Here is a 17,326-nt window from a genome sequence, read left to right as displayed (position 1 = left end):
ACCCTACACGGGCACACCCCTGCATCAAATCCCCACGCCACAATGGATGGCGCCTAGTTCGCCGCCGTCTCCTACGTATTTTCAAGGTGCTCCTTCCACCTCATCACCATTAGCTGTACCAGGGACTCCGCTGGCCATACCTACCTTATCACCTGCTGGTCCACGTGGAACTTTAAGACCTGTAAGGTTGTTGGCCCCACGAAGTGTGCGGCAAGATGAGAATCAAAATGTAACTAGGTCGTTGATGTTGAGGCTGAGGGCCGTATCACAGCGGCTTGCCGCCCAAAGGAGGTTTGCATGCAGTCGCAGAGGACAAGGGAGAATTTCTCCCACAGTTATTCGGAATTTGGAGGGTGAGTTGGCTAACATTCTATTGGTTATGGTTCTATGGACATTTCTTCGGTTGGATGTCCGATGTTCTCAGATGTATACAAGGACACCATTCTACGTACACCTTGCCGAGCGTCCGGCTGTATCCTAGTTGTTCTTGGTGCTTTTAGGATCCGCATAATGTGATCTGCAATGATTTTCTGAGAGGACGCACCTAACAGCCTCTCGGGTACTGAACTACGGAGAAGAGCCATTATCCTTGACTTGTTGTTTGTCTTCAGATGGAATTTTCTAACCCTCTCGGACTCTTCCATTTCGTCGTTGTGTATACAAGGTAGGTACTGTCTGGCCATGTTACAATATTATAGATTATAATTCACTGAAATTTAATCGATGTGTATGCTTCTTGAAACAATCTAATTATTAAAATTGGTTACTATGGAATTATTATTAGTTGGAGTAGATATTTCGTTTAACCGGTTTATTAATTAATTAAGGAGGGAAAACACCAATGACAAGTCCAGACTACAATACAGTACAATATTACAATACAGGTACAATAAACATTCCATGATTTCGATTACTATACGATCCTTGAAGTTGGTGTTCTTAACAAATAGCAAAACTAATATAATATAACGTAACATTGACTGCTTCACTGCATGAATTCAATAATAAACAAATAATAATTTAGTAAAGACGGCTAGCAAGGGGTCATTAACCGATGGGAAGATTTCTTAATGTACACCATGTTTAAAATTAATAGACATAGTATATATCACAATGTCAACAGATTTTCAAAATACAATGTGGATTAACATATTTGGTGTAAACGGTTTATTACTTAATTAAAAAGGGAAAACACAAATAAAAGATGCAGACTACAATACAGTACAATTTTACAATACAGGTACAATAAACATTCAATGATTTTGAATAGTGAACAATCCTTGAAGTTGGTGTTCTTAATAAATAGCAAAACTAATATAATGTAACGTAACATTGCCTGTTTCACTGCATGAATTCAATAATAAACCAATAACAATTCAATAATGACGACTAAGAGCAAGGGGTCTTTTTCCGATTGGAAAATGAATTAATATACAAGGTGTTTTAATTTAATATAAAGAGTGTAAATAACAATGTCAAGAGATTTTCAAAATACTATGAGAATTAACATTTGTGATTATATATTGAGTTTTTGTTGGTTGTGGTAATTACTAATTAGTATACAGGAATATAAATTATAATTGGAGGTACACAACTATACATCAATGAACAAACTCAATACTTAATGGTAGCTAGTGCACAATACAAGTACGAGAGCCAAAGATGAGGTTCACTACTTATATATGAGATAAGGATGGAATCAGTGCAGTTAGTTCTTATATTTACCGCAGTGAGGAGCAACTACTGTAGACACTTGATATCGGTCTGAAGGAATGAAAATAAATTGTTAATAAGGTGTATACAATCTTTATAGGCCGTATAATTGGGGAAAGTGACCATTTATAGAAATGGTCGGAGTAGGACATATCAGATTTCCAACATCATTTTTTAGGTGTAACTTCGGTTTGGAGGTTAAAAAATCATATAATGCCACGGTGGCACTAAGTTACCCCCTATAGTGCCATTGTGGCATTTAACGGAAATGTCATAAAAACAATCAAAAAAAATGCGCCGCAGTGTGAGAGGGTGTTTGTAGGTGTTATTGGTTGGGGTTTGTTTGAGATATGCCGGTTTGAAAGGTTGCAATACTAATTTTTGATTATTTAAAAGTTTTTGTTACAACTTTGACAAAAAATGCAGGTGCGGCGTTAAGAATGACCTAGGGTCAAAGTCTTTCGACTACAACTCCACTTCGGGAAAATTACCTCCAACACTAGAAAATGGACTTGTACAGTACACTGGACTGTTATAAAACGTTTTGTAACAGTTTCCACGTGTAATTGGTGTTTCGGGATGAAGAAATGAGAAAATGCCACGGTGGCACAAAGTCCATCCTGGAGGGCCAAGGTGGCATTTAACAAAAAACACACATAAAACAACAAATACTGTGTGCAGCAGAGTAAGAGGGTGTTTATAGGTGTTATTGGTTGGGGTTTGATTGTCAAATGCCGGTTTGAAAGGTTGCAATACTAATTTTTGATTATTTAAAAGTTTTTGTTACCACTTTGACAAAAAATGCAGGTGCGGCGTTACGAATGACATGGAGTCGGATTCTTTCGACTATAACTCCACAATTTTCGGGGCAATTACCTCTAAAACTAAAAAACGGACTTGTGCAGTACAATGGCCTGTTCTAATACGTTTTGCAACAGTTTCCTCGTGTAATTGGTGTTACGGGATGAAGAAATGAGAAAATGCCACGGCGGCACAAAGTCCATCCTGGAGGGCCAAGGTGGCATTTAACAAAAAACACACATAAGTGAGTGCTGCAATTTACAATAATGAAAATATTTCAAGTAGGATATAAAACTATTACATGCTACTAATACATGTCATGTATTACAATGTAACATGAGACCCATGGGACAAGTTAGCTCTCATACTGATTTTGGACGTTATACATAAAGACTATAGCACTAGGCCACCATAGTATAAAACAAATGTGGCGTGGCCATCGTGGCAAAAGACACCATGGCATACCAAAAAAGGCCATTGTGACAAAAGTAATATCACCATGGCCACAAAAGGCCACCATAAATAAACCAAGGAGAGATAGTGAAAAAGGCCATCGTGGCAAAAGACACCTTGGCATATCTCAATAGGCCACCATGGCATATCATAAGTTTTGTAACACTTTTCGAGGGTAATGTTGGTTATTGGTTGTAGTTTGAGTGGAAAATGCCAGTTTGGAAGGTTGCAATACGGATTTTTAAGTTTTATAAACTTTTTGCTTGCATTTGGGAAAAAAATGCAGGTAAGGTATTGATATCTACCTACGGTAGGTGCCCTGAGACTAAAATTTGGTAATTTTTGTAAAAATCGATGTTAAATCCTCTAAAAACATTTCTTAAGGAAATTTATTAGTTGTAGAAGGTTTTGTAACACTTTTCGAGGCTATTGGATGTGAAGGGGTGAAGAAATTAGAACATGCCACGATGGCACTTCACCCTCCATGGGGGCCAAGGTGGCATTTTTCCAAAAATACTTATAAAACAGCTTCTTTCAAGTAATTTTCATAAACATACAGCAGTTTTGACTGTTCTTCCAAAGTTCCTAATGGTATTAACACGGTTAGTAGATAATGCCACAGTGGCACGGTTTAAACTCACAGAAGGCCAGGGTGGCATTAAACATAAAAAGCGTATAATACAGCAAAATACGTGTGCGGCAGTGTGAGAAGGTGTTGTTAGGTGTTATTGGTTGTAGTTTGAGTGGAAAATGCCAGTTTGGAAGGTTGCAATACGGATTTTTAAGTTTTATAAACTTTTTGCTTGCATTTGGGAAAAAAATGCAGGTAAGGTATTGATATCTACCTACGGTAGGTGCCCTGAGACTAAAATTTGGTAATTTTTGTAAAAATCGATGTTAAATCCTCAAAAAACATTTCTTAAGGAAATTTATTAGTTGTAGAAGGTTTTGTAACACTTTTCGAGGCTATTGGGTGTGAAGGGGTGCAGAAATTAGAATATGCCACGATGGCACTTCACCCTCCATGGGGGCCAAGGTGGCATTTTTCCAAAAATACTTATAAAACAGCTTCTTTCAAGTAATTTTCATAAACATACAGCAGTTTTGACTGTTCTTCCAAAGTTCCTAATGGTATTAACACGGTTAGTAAGAAATGCCACAGTGGCCCGGTTTAAACTCACATAAGGCCAGGGTGGCATTTAACATAAAAAGCGTATAATACAGCAAAATACGTGTGCGGCAGTGTGAGAAGGTGTTGTTAGGTGTTATTGGTTGTAGTTTGAGTGGAAAATGCCAGTTTGGAAGGTTGCAATACGGATTTTTAAGTTTTATAAACTTTTTGCTTGCATTTGGGAAAAAAATGCAGGTAAGGTATTGATATCTACCTACGGTAGGTGCCCTGAGACTAAAATTTGGTAATTTTTGTAAAAATCGATGTTAAATCCTCAAAAAACATTTCTTAAGGAAATTTATTAGTTGTAGAAGGTTTTGTAACACTTTTCGAGGCTATTGGGTGTGAAGGGGTGCAGAAATTAGAATATGCCACGATGGCACTTCACCCTCCATGGGGGCCAAGGTGGCATTTTTCCAAAAATACTTATAAAACAGCTTCTTTCAAGTAATTTTCATAAACATACAGCAGTTTTGACTGTTCTTCCAAAGTTCCTAATGGTATTAACACGGTTAGTAGATATTGCCACAGTGGCACGGTTTAAACTCACAGAAGGCCAGGGTGGCATTAAACATAAAAAGCGTATAATACAGCAAAATACGTGTGCGGCAGTGTGAGAAGGTGTTGTTAGGTGTTATTGGTTGTAGTTTGAGTGGAAAATGCCAGTTTGGAAGGTTGCAATACGGATTTTTAAGTTTTATAAACTTTTTGCTTGCATTTGGGAAAAAAATGCAGGTAAGGTATTGATATCTACCTACGGTAGGTGCCCTGAGACTAAAATTTGGTAATTTTTGTAAAAATCGATGTTAAATCCTCAAAAAACATTTCTTAAGGAAATTTATTAGTTGTAGAAGGTTTTGTAACACTTTTCGAGGGTAATGGGTGTGAAGGGGTGCAGAAATGAGAAAATGCCACAGTGGCACGAAATGAACTCAGAGTGGGCCATGGTGGCATTTCACATTAAAAGCATACAATACAGCAAACAATGTTTGCCGCAGTGCGAGAGGGTGTTAACATGCGTTATTGGTTACAGTTGGACTGGAAAATGCAATTCTAGGGTGTAATTGGTGTGAAGGGGTAGTGGAATTAGAAAATGCCACGGTGGAGACATATTTGCTCCAACAGGGCCACGGTGGCTTCCCATTTTGAAATCGACTTTCAACGCCTATAACTTTTCAAGAAGAGGGTGAATAGTCAAAACGATTACATCAATGTAAAGGGGACATAAGGAGCACTCGATTTATAACGTTACAATACTGTACAAGTAGTATTACATTTGCAAAAACTGGTAAATTGCGTTCGCATCATTACTGATCAAATGAATCTGGCCACGCCCCCCATTGTTCCCCATTGTTCCAAAATGCCACAGTGGAGTAACTGACATTACACTTAATTTCTCGATAAATTTAGGTCGTAACACCAAGCGTTATGCATAGATGGGTAGGGGAAAGTAGGAGCACTGACATTAGTATAATAAGTTACTTAGGAAACGCTACATTTATTAGAATCTTTGTATTTTAGCGTTCGCATCATCCTAGAGTCAAACGGATCTTGGCCACGCCCACTTCAAGATGGCGACGTACCAAGTAGTATTAAATGTGATATTATATTAAATATGCTGTATACAGAGATTAGTAATGTCCGTAAAACGATACTATATATACTTAGGTACATTCTAAATAGCCGGAAAAAGTACTAATCAAGTTAGTCATTTATTAAAACGCAAAATACACCAAGTGATTATGGCCACGCCCCCTGCAGCCGATTTGACTTTCCTTTGCATTTTGAAGTTCGCGTTTGTAGACCCATAAATATATATATACGCGGTAAAATGTAGTGGAAATTGTATTAATATTTAGGGGAAATCAGGAGCATTCAACCGTATTCATTAGAATTGATTTATAGTTATAAATATAATTATAAAAATTAAGTTTGTCGTTCGCATCATCTGAGATCAAATGAATCTTGGCCACGCCCACTGACAAAACACATAACCTAGTGACCAACTCACAATTCGTGTTTGAATGCGTATATGTAATTAAATAAAAGGTTCAGGCTAAAGATTATGGTGTTATTATATAAAGGAGATAAGGAGCATTCGATCCTCTAACTTAGAACTGTTGTGAAAAGCTAAATATAATTGGTAATATTCGATTTCTCGTTCGCATCATTCTACATCAAATGAAACCCGTCACGCCCCAGTCTAAGTACCGCCAACTGGAACGGTTTCACATATTTCAGTCAATATCTCCTGTTATATTTCACCCTGAGGGTTAAAACCATATTTTAATTACAGCTTATTCAAGGAGCAAACACTTTTAGAAGCGCGCACGGCATACACAACACCCTAATACCTTAAAAATCAAATTACAACGTTCGCATCATCTCACATCAGATTAATTTTTGGTGGAAAAATGACTAAGTCCCGTAAAAAAACCCCAATTCATAAATGTATCTATATCTCAGTTGGTATTGGCTCTAGAGGGATGAAACCTTCACTAAAATAATATACTAATCAGGAGCACTGACTTAAAGAAGCGCGCACGGCACCGTCGCCCCCCAAAAGGGTAGTAAAATCACCCTAAGTGTTCGCGTCATGTCGGCCTATGGTAGGGATGAACATGGCAGCAGGTAATTAACCTGCTAAATGGGATGAACATAATTCCATCCGCTCCAATATTATTGGCTCTTTGAAGTCTAATTATTACGTGACCTGTTTATTATTTGGTATAAAGGAAATGTCAATAATTACGCAGTGGCGTAACTTGGATTAACAGGGTCTCAACGGTTTCTTGAGTTTAAATAGATTTAAATGGTTTACAAAGATTAAATAAAAAATCGTAAAATACTACCATATTTTGTCAGTAAACTAATTTACTAAACAGCCTACTTAATCATATCATACTAATATTATAAATGTGAAAGTTTGTGTGTTTGTTTTTTGTTTATTTGTTTGTTTGAAGTTCAACCACGCATTAAATACTGGTAGGATTGGGTTGAAATTTGGTATAATGATAGCTCACATTCCCGATTAACATATAGACATATTCTTATCTCTAAAATCCTTTTGGCCTCCGCCCCAGTGGCTTTAGAGTTTCCCTTGATAACCTTATGAGTATTCATATTTAGAAGGACTTAAAGCATTTTTCTAGCTGTTTCAACTACACATATTGGTTCTATGATATTCGATAGATTTAAAAAAATATAAGTTTTACCATCAAGATGCAGCACTATTAATTCTTTTTGCATTTATGAAAACAGTTAATTTGAACCAAGGAGCAACAAAAAGCTGCGAGAACTTTATTTTTTTCTATTGTTTAGTTGCTGTGGTAGAACATTATGGCTATGGTAGATGTGCTACACTATAGTGTACCGTAAATCATGGTACTGTAAACGAAATTTTCTTAAAACATGTTCCCCCATTGCAATGAGCTAGACGGGAATTTTGGCACCATTTAACAAAACTAGTGTATTTTGGAAAATTTTTAAATACTCATTTAAATGGGCTTATGATAATATACATGCATTGAATAAATATACAAGTTGTATACAGACCTAATCTTCACCCAAGCTGGTTGAGTTATAAATTATATTGATCTGTAACGAGAATAATTTTAAAGAAGATCAATATAAAGTAAAACTTTTAATAAGGAAAACAAATTGTTTAGAATCTCTCAACAAAACTTATCTTTTAATTCGTCAAACTCCTTTATTTTCATATCGATTCATCCAAGTTGTACTTAAGTTTTTGCATCTTTGTTTTTTTTTTGTCGATTATTTTTTTGCGCTGTGGTTGTATGCCCTTCTTTTATTACAAATTTTACTTTTGCCACCCATTTAATCTTTGGTTAAAGCAAAACAGGGGGGTTACATTATTTTCCATTTTTAAACACAAACATATCTAGTTACAATTTTGGAGCTCAATAATGTTTACAAAGTTATGTATACCTGTCATATAGGCTATACCTGTAATGTATACCTGTGCATACTTGTCAATTTATATTTTACGGGTACATGAGAAAACTTTGTGTTAAAATTCTAAAAATCTTTGTGGGAAATATTTTGGGGTCTTTATTTACACTGAACTACACCATCTAGTAAAAACGTGAATAAAGGCTTAAAGCATGGGTCACCGTAAACAGTTTGAAAGCATAGCTGATATTAATGCAATTCTATCCCCTGTCATTGATCGTTATGGACGGTAAAAAAAAAAACTTATATTAAATTTTATTGTAACACCTTATTGTTCCTGTACAAAATATAACCGTAGAGTTTTTGAAATGGTAAGATTTTTTTTTACCGCTAAGACTTTGTATTTGAAGGAAGTGCTCTATCGTATCTTTTGTTTTGAATATTTGGTTGATCAGTTTAATTGACCCTATCATTTTTCTTTGTGAATTCAAGTTTGACTATGGGGATTTTGTGTAAATTAAGTTGATATTAAAGAATTGGTTAAAATTGGCAAAGAAAAATATTAATTTAATGAAAAAATATAGTTTCTACGTTATTATTTTCCAGCCAATGAACTTATTTTTTGTACATAATATACTATTTAAGTTAAAATGGCGAATGATATGGCTCATTTATATTAAATGGACCACTTTTATTTCTTTATAGTGGACTTCTTGAAAAATGTATTACTTCAGTGTTAATTAGTGGAACCAATCCTACGAAATAAGTAATTAAACGTAATATTCAATTAAAATTAGACATTAGTCTTACAATAAATCGATTTACAATATTTAGCTAAAACCTCAAAACAGAAACTTAAAAATCACGATTAGTAATGTAATTAACGTTTCCCACAACGGTGGTGTTTGCTTTCCTATGTTTACCTCTGTATTCCAGTCGTATGGTCCTCTCTAGAGCCAGAGATTCACTAAAGCTCTTTCAGTGAAAACAAACATGCTAGATCCAAGCAGGGGACTTTCTAGAATCTATTTCCTTATTAAAACTTATAATAATATTATGATTTAAATGACTATTATTCTTATTATTATGAATTAAATTCATCGAAAATGGTTTTACATATTTATTTATACACAGAGAAAGTAAAAGGAATCTTCTCTTTCAAAATCATATGTAAAATATTATTTACTTCCAATATAAAGTTATACCTTACAGTAGACTTACCAATTTTAATGTTAGTCTAATGAACATGTAAAATTTCAATGAGATGGGGTATTGCTACATGAGCCAAACGAAAACGAATCAGAAACAGAACCAAAGAAAAATATTACTCACTACAAGAAAATCAACCGATTTTATTTACTTACTAGCTGACCCGGCGAACTTCGTATCGCCTAAGTTATAGGTTTCCCCTAAGACAGACCGATGGAAAGAAAGTACCGTTACGTTTAATTTTCAAGATGATCTCGTTCGCATCGCTCAATCACGTCCTGGTTGAAGTTCGATCCGCTCACTCGCCTCCAGGTTGAAGTTCGTTCGCTACGCTCACTCACCTTTTGGTTGCAAATTAGCTGTTGTCATAAATGTAAAAGAAATAATAGTGCTGCACCCTGTTGGTAATCCTTGTAACTTTAATGCTATTGAACATCATAGAACAGAACCAACTTGTTTAATTGAAACAGCTGTTAAGATTCATTAATTCCATTTCTCATAAGGTTAAGATGGGAAACTCCAGAGCCACTGGGGCAGAGCCCTTTTAAGAATTTCGAAACGGGAAATAGTTTACGTCCGATTCGCATACCTACAGAATTTACACACCAAATTTCATAACGATCGGTGAAGTCGTTCCGGAGGAGTTTGCAGACAAACACTGTGACACGAGAATTTTATATATTAGATTTGTTTATTGCAGTGCAATGACACGATAAGCTTTTGTATACCTGAACAGCAAAGCTAAGCACACTTGATACCCTACAGTGGCTCTAGAGTTTCATCATCCTAAACACACAGAGTGGTGTTTTCTCACTGATTACTCGGATTTAGAAGTCATTAATAACCAAGCATAACAGATTAAGTAAACTGCCATGGGTGATGTTTACAGGGGTCATTCTGTATGTTGGTGCAATTTGTCATGTGTCAGTGGGATAGTAAAATTAAATAATGTGAATATACGTGCTTTTAAACAGCTGATTACAATAATGGTAAAAGCGCGTTTTTAAATTTGTTTTGACAAGGTTAGGACTATTTTTTGTCTCAGTCCTTTAGTTGAGTACCAAGAAGCCTGCATACAAAATATATTTAGGTACAGGTTCACATGTATAAAAACAAAGGTTAAAACAATTCGCAATCTTTACCACTCAATGTCTTGGATTACTATAACCTAAATGAAACGTACAAAGACTGTCAATGAGAGATAATAATATTATTATCAATTTAAATATGTATGTAGCTTCATTTTGGGTTACAACATAGACAAAAAAATAAACAACTTTATTAAATTAAAAACGACCTATATCAAAAGGTAATAATCTGGCAATACGGTTTCTTCCAAATAATTTAAAACCCATTGGCAACTCAATCAAATTTAAAAACAAATTAAAAACTTATCGGTACTTACGTATTAAACGGAGGCCACCTAACCTACAGATTCGATTCGATTAGTAAACCTTCACCATCAGCAAGTTTGGTTGGTTAGGTTAGGTTAAGATAGTTTAATTTGATAAAAAAAAACATATATTTATGATAACCCAACCTAACATAACCGCTGCAGCGCGCTGTAAAATATGTGGCCTCCGTATAATACGTAAGTACCAAATTATCTCATAGAAATCGCTCCCTACTCCATTAAAGAGGTGTTTCCCCAATTAACCTGATTTTATTGGTAGTTTCTTAGTATTATATAAATTGTAATTTTAGTTTATAACTTTATTTACTAGGTTAGGAATCTGACACTATTCAATGTACAATGTACAATTATTGAATAAAGATATTGAAATGAAATGAAATGAAATAACTGTTTTATCTTGATATTCTTTAGAGATGCCTTTATTTAGTGTATAGTTAAAACACATTTTATAATCATTAGTTAACATATGACAAATCAAGTGATACAGCTAATTCATTCACGAAATGCAAGTCTTTATGGAATTTCGCTTTAAATTTATCATATGATACCAGTAATGTTAACGGTCGAACATGGTGTAAACATATCAATTTTAGAACCTAATAATTGTTCTACTAATATGTTTATTTCAACATGATTCTTTATTTAAGTCATGTACTGCAACATATATGATTTAGGCCTATACAGTACAACATGGTATTTATTTGTATAAGTTTTATATTTCAAACAAACTAAAAAAAACGTCACATTCAAAGATTCCTACTGTGGCATTCAATAAGTATCATATTTTTACTCGAACACTGTTAAAACTCTTTGGAAAGGGACAATAAAACGTTACTAAGCCTTAACACTTCTTACATAAGTTTTTTGTTAATTTGAATTTTGTTAATCTTTGTTAATTTAAACATTTGAATACCATAAATCTGTTTAGATTTTACAACAAATAGATTATTCCATCACGCACCGGTCATGGAGCTCAAATACAGTAACCTGGGTGATTACACAAATTGGATTGATGTATTGTTTAGGTTTATTTATTTATTTTTCTTCCAACGGTCCAAACAAACCAATTTACAATTATGTTTACAATTCATAATTCAATGTTACTAATATCTAAGGGTCAAGACAAACATGCAATGGACCTGTGATTTTTACTCAACGGAAAAATCTTAACAACAAGAACAACAAACTAAAACCTCAGCAAATGTAGACTAACAATGATAAATTCTTTTAATAATTAACATTGAAACAAGCTAAATATTTAAGTTCATATATGTGAGTCATTGAGGTCACAACCCCAATTTTACATTTGAAAAAATATTTTTCAAATATGACGAATGGCGAATTCAAGATGACGGCCGGAAATTACGACCTTGTCAAAATGAAGTACTTCCTACCCAACAATGTTTGGAAGTGGTCTGGGATTGATATTTGAAAAATGTAGAAAAAAGTTTGGAGGGGGGGACAATTAAATCTCACCCTGTATAAGAGAGCTAAGTAAAGAATAACCAATTTTCTAGCTATAACGGAATTGAAAAGTAATGATTGCAATTTTACAAGTAAATGAACCATGGTTACGTGTTTCCTTAACCATTTTTTTTTAACTTTATTTAATTTACAATCTGTTAAAGTTGAACAATAAGCAAATGATATAAATAGTTATACAAAAATAACTTGAAGAACATGAGCTAGTGATTGACCACTGTCAACACTAGCTAACAAAGAGAATTTTGATAACACTTAGCCGAATCTGAATGGTAGGTCCAATATCGTATGTCGCTTCAGTCTGTAAATGGTGTTGTGATTGTCCAATAAATTAAGTGCAAGATGATTTGAATGATTTTCCATATGAATTTTATTCTTTCTGTAAAGTAAACTTTTGTACAATCACCCGGCAAGTCACGTATCATTAGATTCTCTCACTATGGACATGTTTACAGTGTGAGTTAGTATAAAAGCAATTTAGTGACGAAATAATAGATTGGCCAGTGTTTACATGGTTCAATGGTTAAATTTAGGCTATTTCGGTATATGTCGTTGTCAAACAAAGATAGCTGATTTGTAATCCTGAACACGTTCCAATCAAAACTACGCAACAAAATTCTACTACAACTTAAACTTTTTTTTATGAATCTTAGAACTGTCAGTCTGTGAAACTACTTTTTATTACTACAACTAACTGAGCATGTGAACAACATAACATATTTAAGGAAAGAAGCATTGCATTTAAAAACATAAACTGTAATTTGAAATGAAAGTAATATATGACAAGGTGTGAACTAGATTTATTAAAAAAAGCTCTACACGATTTAATTTTGAGCTAATAAGATTTTGTCAAAGCGTGTATGAAAGACGATGTTTAAGCTCCCTTCAATATGACAATATGATTGTCAATGGAATCAATTGGTGATTACGAATGAGTCAGTTCATTAATGTCACGGGCTGAGTATATGCGATCATCATTGATTGCGCCGTTTTTGTATGTCAAGCGTATTAATTGGGTTCACCACTAAAAAAACTAAAAAAAATGCAGTTTTTTAAAGCCCACTATGAAGGAGAGCTATTTATGAAGTGTTACGAAGATGTACTCACTCATGTAAATACTCAGGTCTACTAATGAAGATGATTAACAGATCAACAAAAAAGTTGGACAGTCTATTTCGACAAATGAGTGTATAAAAACTAACACTTATTGAGTAAGGTGTTGACCTCAATACCTTTCCATTGGAACGATAATGGTTGATGAACGATGTGGGCGATGTGGCAAAATTGTTACTTTGATCGTTAAAAACATTGGGGGAGTTACATGTAGCTGTTGTATTTTTTTTGCTCCTATCAACGCCAGTGGCATTTTTGTTATGAAGTAATTTCAAACACTTTTAAGGGAGTGCGGTCCAAACCCTATTAAAAGTTTTGTGGATGTGCCAGGGATTGAACCCGTCCCTCCCGAACCGAAGTCCGAGATGTTAACCACTTGGCTAGCAACACAACCCAATTAACTTTAATTTACACATACCCTATACCTAATTACATTGGTGTTTAAAATAATTACATTAATGATACGAGAATTTATATATTTTTTTAAATAAGAAGTTTGGAAATTTGCTAAGGATATTACCTGGTATTGTTGTTAAATTAATTTACACTTTCCAATAAGTTGATAGAACAGAATGCGTATTTTGAATATGCACACAATATTGGATCTATGGATTACCTGTTAGGTTTAAGGTTTGTCCTATAGTTTTGAATGGTTGTTTGTGCAATGTTTTTGTTATTATCGCAGCTATACGAGGTAAGGTGCCACAAACCACTCATCAATTCATGATGTTTGGTAGGACAAAACTCTCTTCGTCTATATCACTCCCTGGGTACAGCCAGAACTGTAGGTAACTAGCCTTCATTGTTTAAACTTTGTACTTGAGTAGTTAGGCCGTAGTTGATGAAGTATTGACCAATTTGATTTGGTTTGTATATTGTTGCTGTACTTACCTTACTTATCGCTTAACTTGACAGAGTTATACTATACAGTTTCCCGCTGTGTTCTGAGAAAGTGTATGATCAACAGGTAGTTCAGAGATAACAAAATAATCATTGGCAATATAAGTAAAATAAAAGTTGACCCAGTCTTAGCTCAGAATTACCTATGTCATTTTATGTCTCAATTAATGTTAAACATAAAAATGTGTGATTTTCATTAATTGTGTTTACCTTTATCTCTAACAAATAATTCATATTTAATCGAAATTATAATTTATTTGTACAAAGAAAAGACAATAATGGTATTTTCTAGTTGAAATCTCTCTATCCATTGTGGCAATGTTAACCACCAATAATTAGTATGCCTGAAGTGATTACTGACTCCATATGAAAAATGACACGAGTACAGTATATGCCATCATACTTTTAATTTTTAATTTATTGTTTTAACTTAAGTTCTGTGAACCTTGTAGGCCATACTTATGTAGACATAGTTCACATTAGTTAAATACACCCTGTTTGATTGTCTAGTGGTCCAATAACTAGAAACTGCTATAACTTAATTGAAATAATATGTTTTTCAATTAAATAATTCAATTCAATTCAGTTCAATTGAGAACCAAGTACCATACCACTGTACAACTACAAAGATATAATCTACATAAGGCAATAAATTCAGCTAAATCCTATGTTAATTGTCAAGTTAAGTAATTAACCTGCTAAATGGGATGAACATAATTCCATCCGTTCCAATATTATTGGCTCTTTGAAGTCTAATTATTAGGTGACCTGTTTATTATCTAAAGGAAATGTCAATAATTACGCATTGGCGTATCTTGGATTAACAGGGTCTCGACGATTTCTTGAGTTTAAATATGTTTAAATAGTTTACAAAGATGAAATAAAAAATCGTAAAATACTATCATATTTTGTCAGTAAACTAATTTACATAACAGCCTACTTAATATAATATCCAGCAAATTTTCAGCCTAACAATGTACAATACTGCAATCTGACTGTAGCATATTATATTAACATCTTAATTGAGCCAGTCGGGACTTTTGGAACCATTTGACATAATTAGTGTATTTTGGTAGATTGTTAAATATTCATTTAAATGATCTTATGATAATATGCATGCATTGAATAAATATACAAGTTGTATACATAGACCTAATCTTTACCCAAGCTGTTTGACTTATAAATTATATTGATCTGTAACGCAAATAGTTTTAAAGAAGATTTATAAAGTAAAACTTTTAATAAGGAAGACAAATTGTTTAGAATCTCGCGAAAAAACTTATCTTTTAATTCGTCAAACGCCTTTATTTTCATATCAATTCGTCCAAGTTGTACTTAAGTTTTTGTATCTTTGATTTTTGTTTTGTAGATTGTTTGTTTTGAGCTGAAGTTGAATGCCCTTCTTTTTTTTTAAACTTTTACTTTTGTCACCCATTTAATCTTTGTTTAAATCAAAACAGGGAAATTATTTTCTATTTATACACACAAACATATCTAGTTACAAATTTGGAGTTCAATGATGTATACAAACTAGTGTATACCTGTCATATATACCTGTAATGTATACCTGTGCAATGTGCATACCTGTCAATTAATATTTTACGGGTACATGAGGAAACTTCGTGTTACATATCTATAGATCTTTGTGGGAAATATTTTGGGGTCATTATTTACACTGAACTACACCATCTAGGTAAATACGTGAATAAAGGCTTAAAGCGTGGGTCACCGTAAACAGTTTGAAAGCATAGATGATATTAATGCAATTCTATCCCCTGTCCTTGATCGTTATGGACGGGTTTTTTATGAAACTTTGTAACACATTATTGTTCCTGTATACAAAGTATAAAAGTAGAGTTACTTAAATGGCAAGATTGTTTTTTTTTACCAATAAAGCTAAGACTTTGTATTTGTACAAAGAGTTCTATCGTAGTTTTTGTTTTGAATATTTTGTTGAACATTTTAATTGACCCTATCATTTTTCTATGTGAATTCAAGTTTGACTATGGGGATTTTGTGTAAATTAAGTTGATATTAAACAATTGGTCATAAAAATTGGCAAAGAAAAATATTAATCTAATGAAAAAAATATAGTTTCTACGTTATTATTTTTCAGCCAATGAACTTATTTCTTGTACATAATAAACTATTTAAGTTAAAATGGTGAATAATATGGTATATTTTTTTAAATGGACCACTTTTATTTCTTTATAGTGGACTTCTTGAAAAATATATTACTTCAGTGTTAATTAGTGGAACCAATCCTACGAAATAAGTAATTGAGCGTAATTTTTAATTAAAATTAGACATTAGTCTTACAGTGAAATCAATTTACAATATTTAGCTAAAACCTAAAAACAGAAACTCAAAAATCACGATTAGTAATGTAATTAGCGTTTCCCACAACGGTGGTGTTTGCTTTCCTATGTTTACCTCTGTGTTCCAGTCGTATGGTTCTCTCTAGAGCCAGAGATTCACTAAGCTCTCTCGGTGAAAACAAACAAGCTAGATCCAAGCAGGGGACTTTCTGAGATTCTATTTCCTTGTTAAAACTCATAATAATATTATAAATTAGATTATTATTATTCTTATTATTATGAATAATAAATCAATCGAAAATGGTTTTACTTATTTATTTATAGACAGGGAAAGTAAAAGGAATCTTATTTTTCAAAAAAAAAAACAAAAAAAAAACTAGTGTACCTGTTGCTCGAATTCGAGCAATTGCGAAGCATTACAGGCAACTCAAAGATTATGGAAATACTCACGATCTACACAACAGTTAGATATACCGGTAATCAAAATCTTTTGTAAATATTTTTTTTTTCAAAAAGCTGATCTTGTTTTTTTAGTGTTTTTAGTGTAAAAAAACATTATTTCTATTTCTTCCACTTGGTTCTGTTCTATGACTTTTTCTATGTTTCCATTGTTTGCAAATCGGTATTTCAATGATTGCTCAAGAAATGTAGCATAGTGTTAATTCAGTTTTATTTTTAGCCTATATGAAATTGTCCAGGATTTCTCGCTCTTTTCCATTGTAATAATTACGTTAACCCAAGTTTTGTCTAAAGATGCAATATGCCAAAGAATATCACCTACGTACAATCTCCAAGAAGTGGTAAAAAAGGCGGAAACCAACCCATACAATATATATAAGT

The sequence above is a fragment of the Macrosteles quadrilineatus genome, unplaced genomic scaffold (assembly GCF_028750875.1).
Source record: "Macrosteles quadrilineatus isolate MER2022 unplaced genomic scaffold, UCM_ALF_1.0 Scaffold_23__1_contigs__length_1887923, whole genome shotgun sequence".
Classification (NCBI taxonomy): domain Eukaryota; kingdom Metazoa; phylum Arthropoda; class Insecta; order Hemiptera; family Cicadellidae; genus Macrosteles; species Macrosteles quadrilineatus.
The sequence above is the reverse complement of the archived record's forward strand: the minus strand, read 5'-3'. Positions refer to the sequence as shown.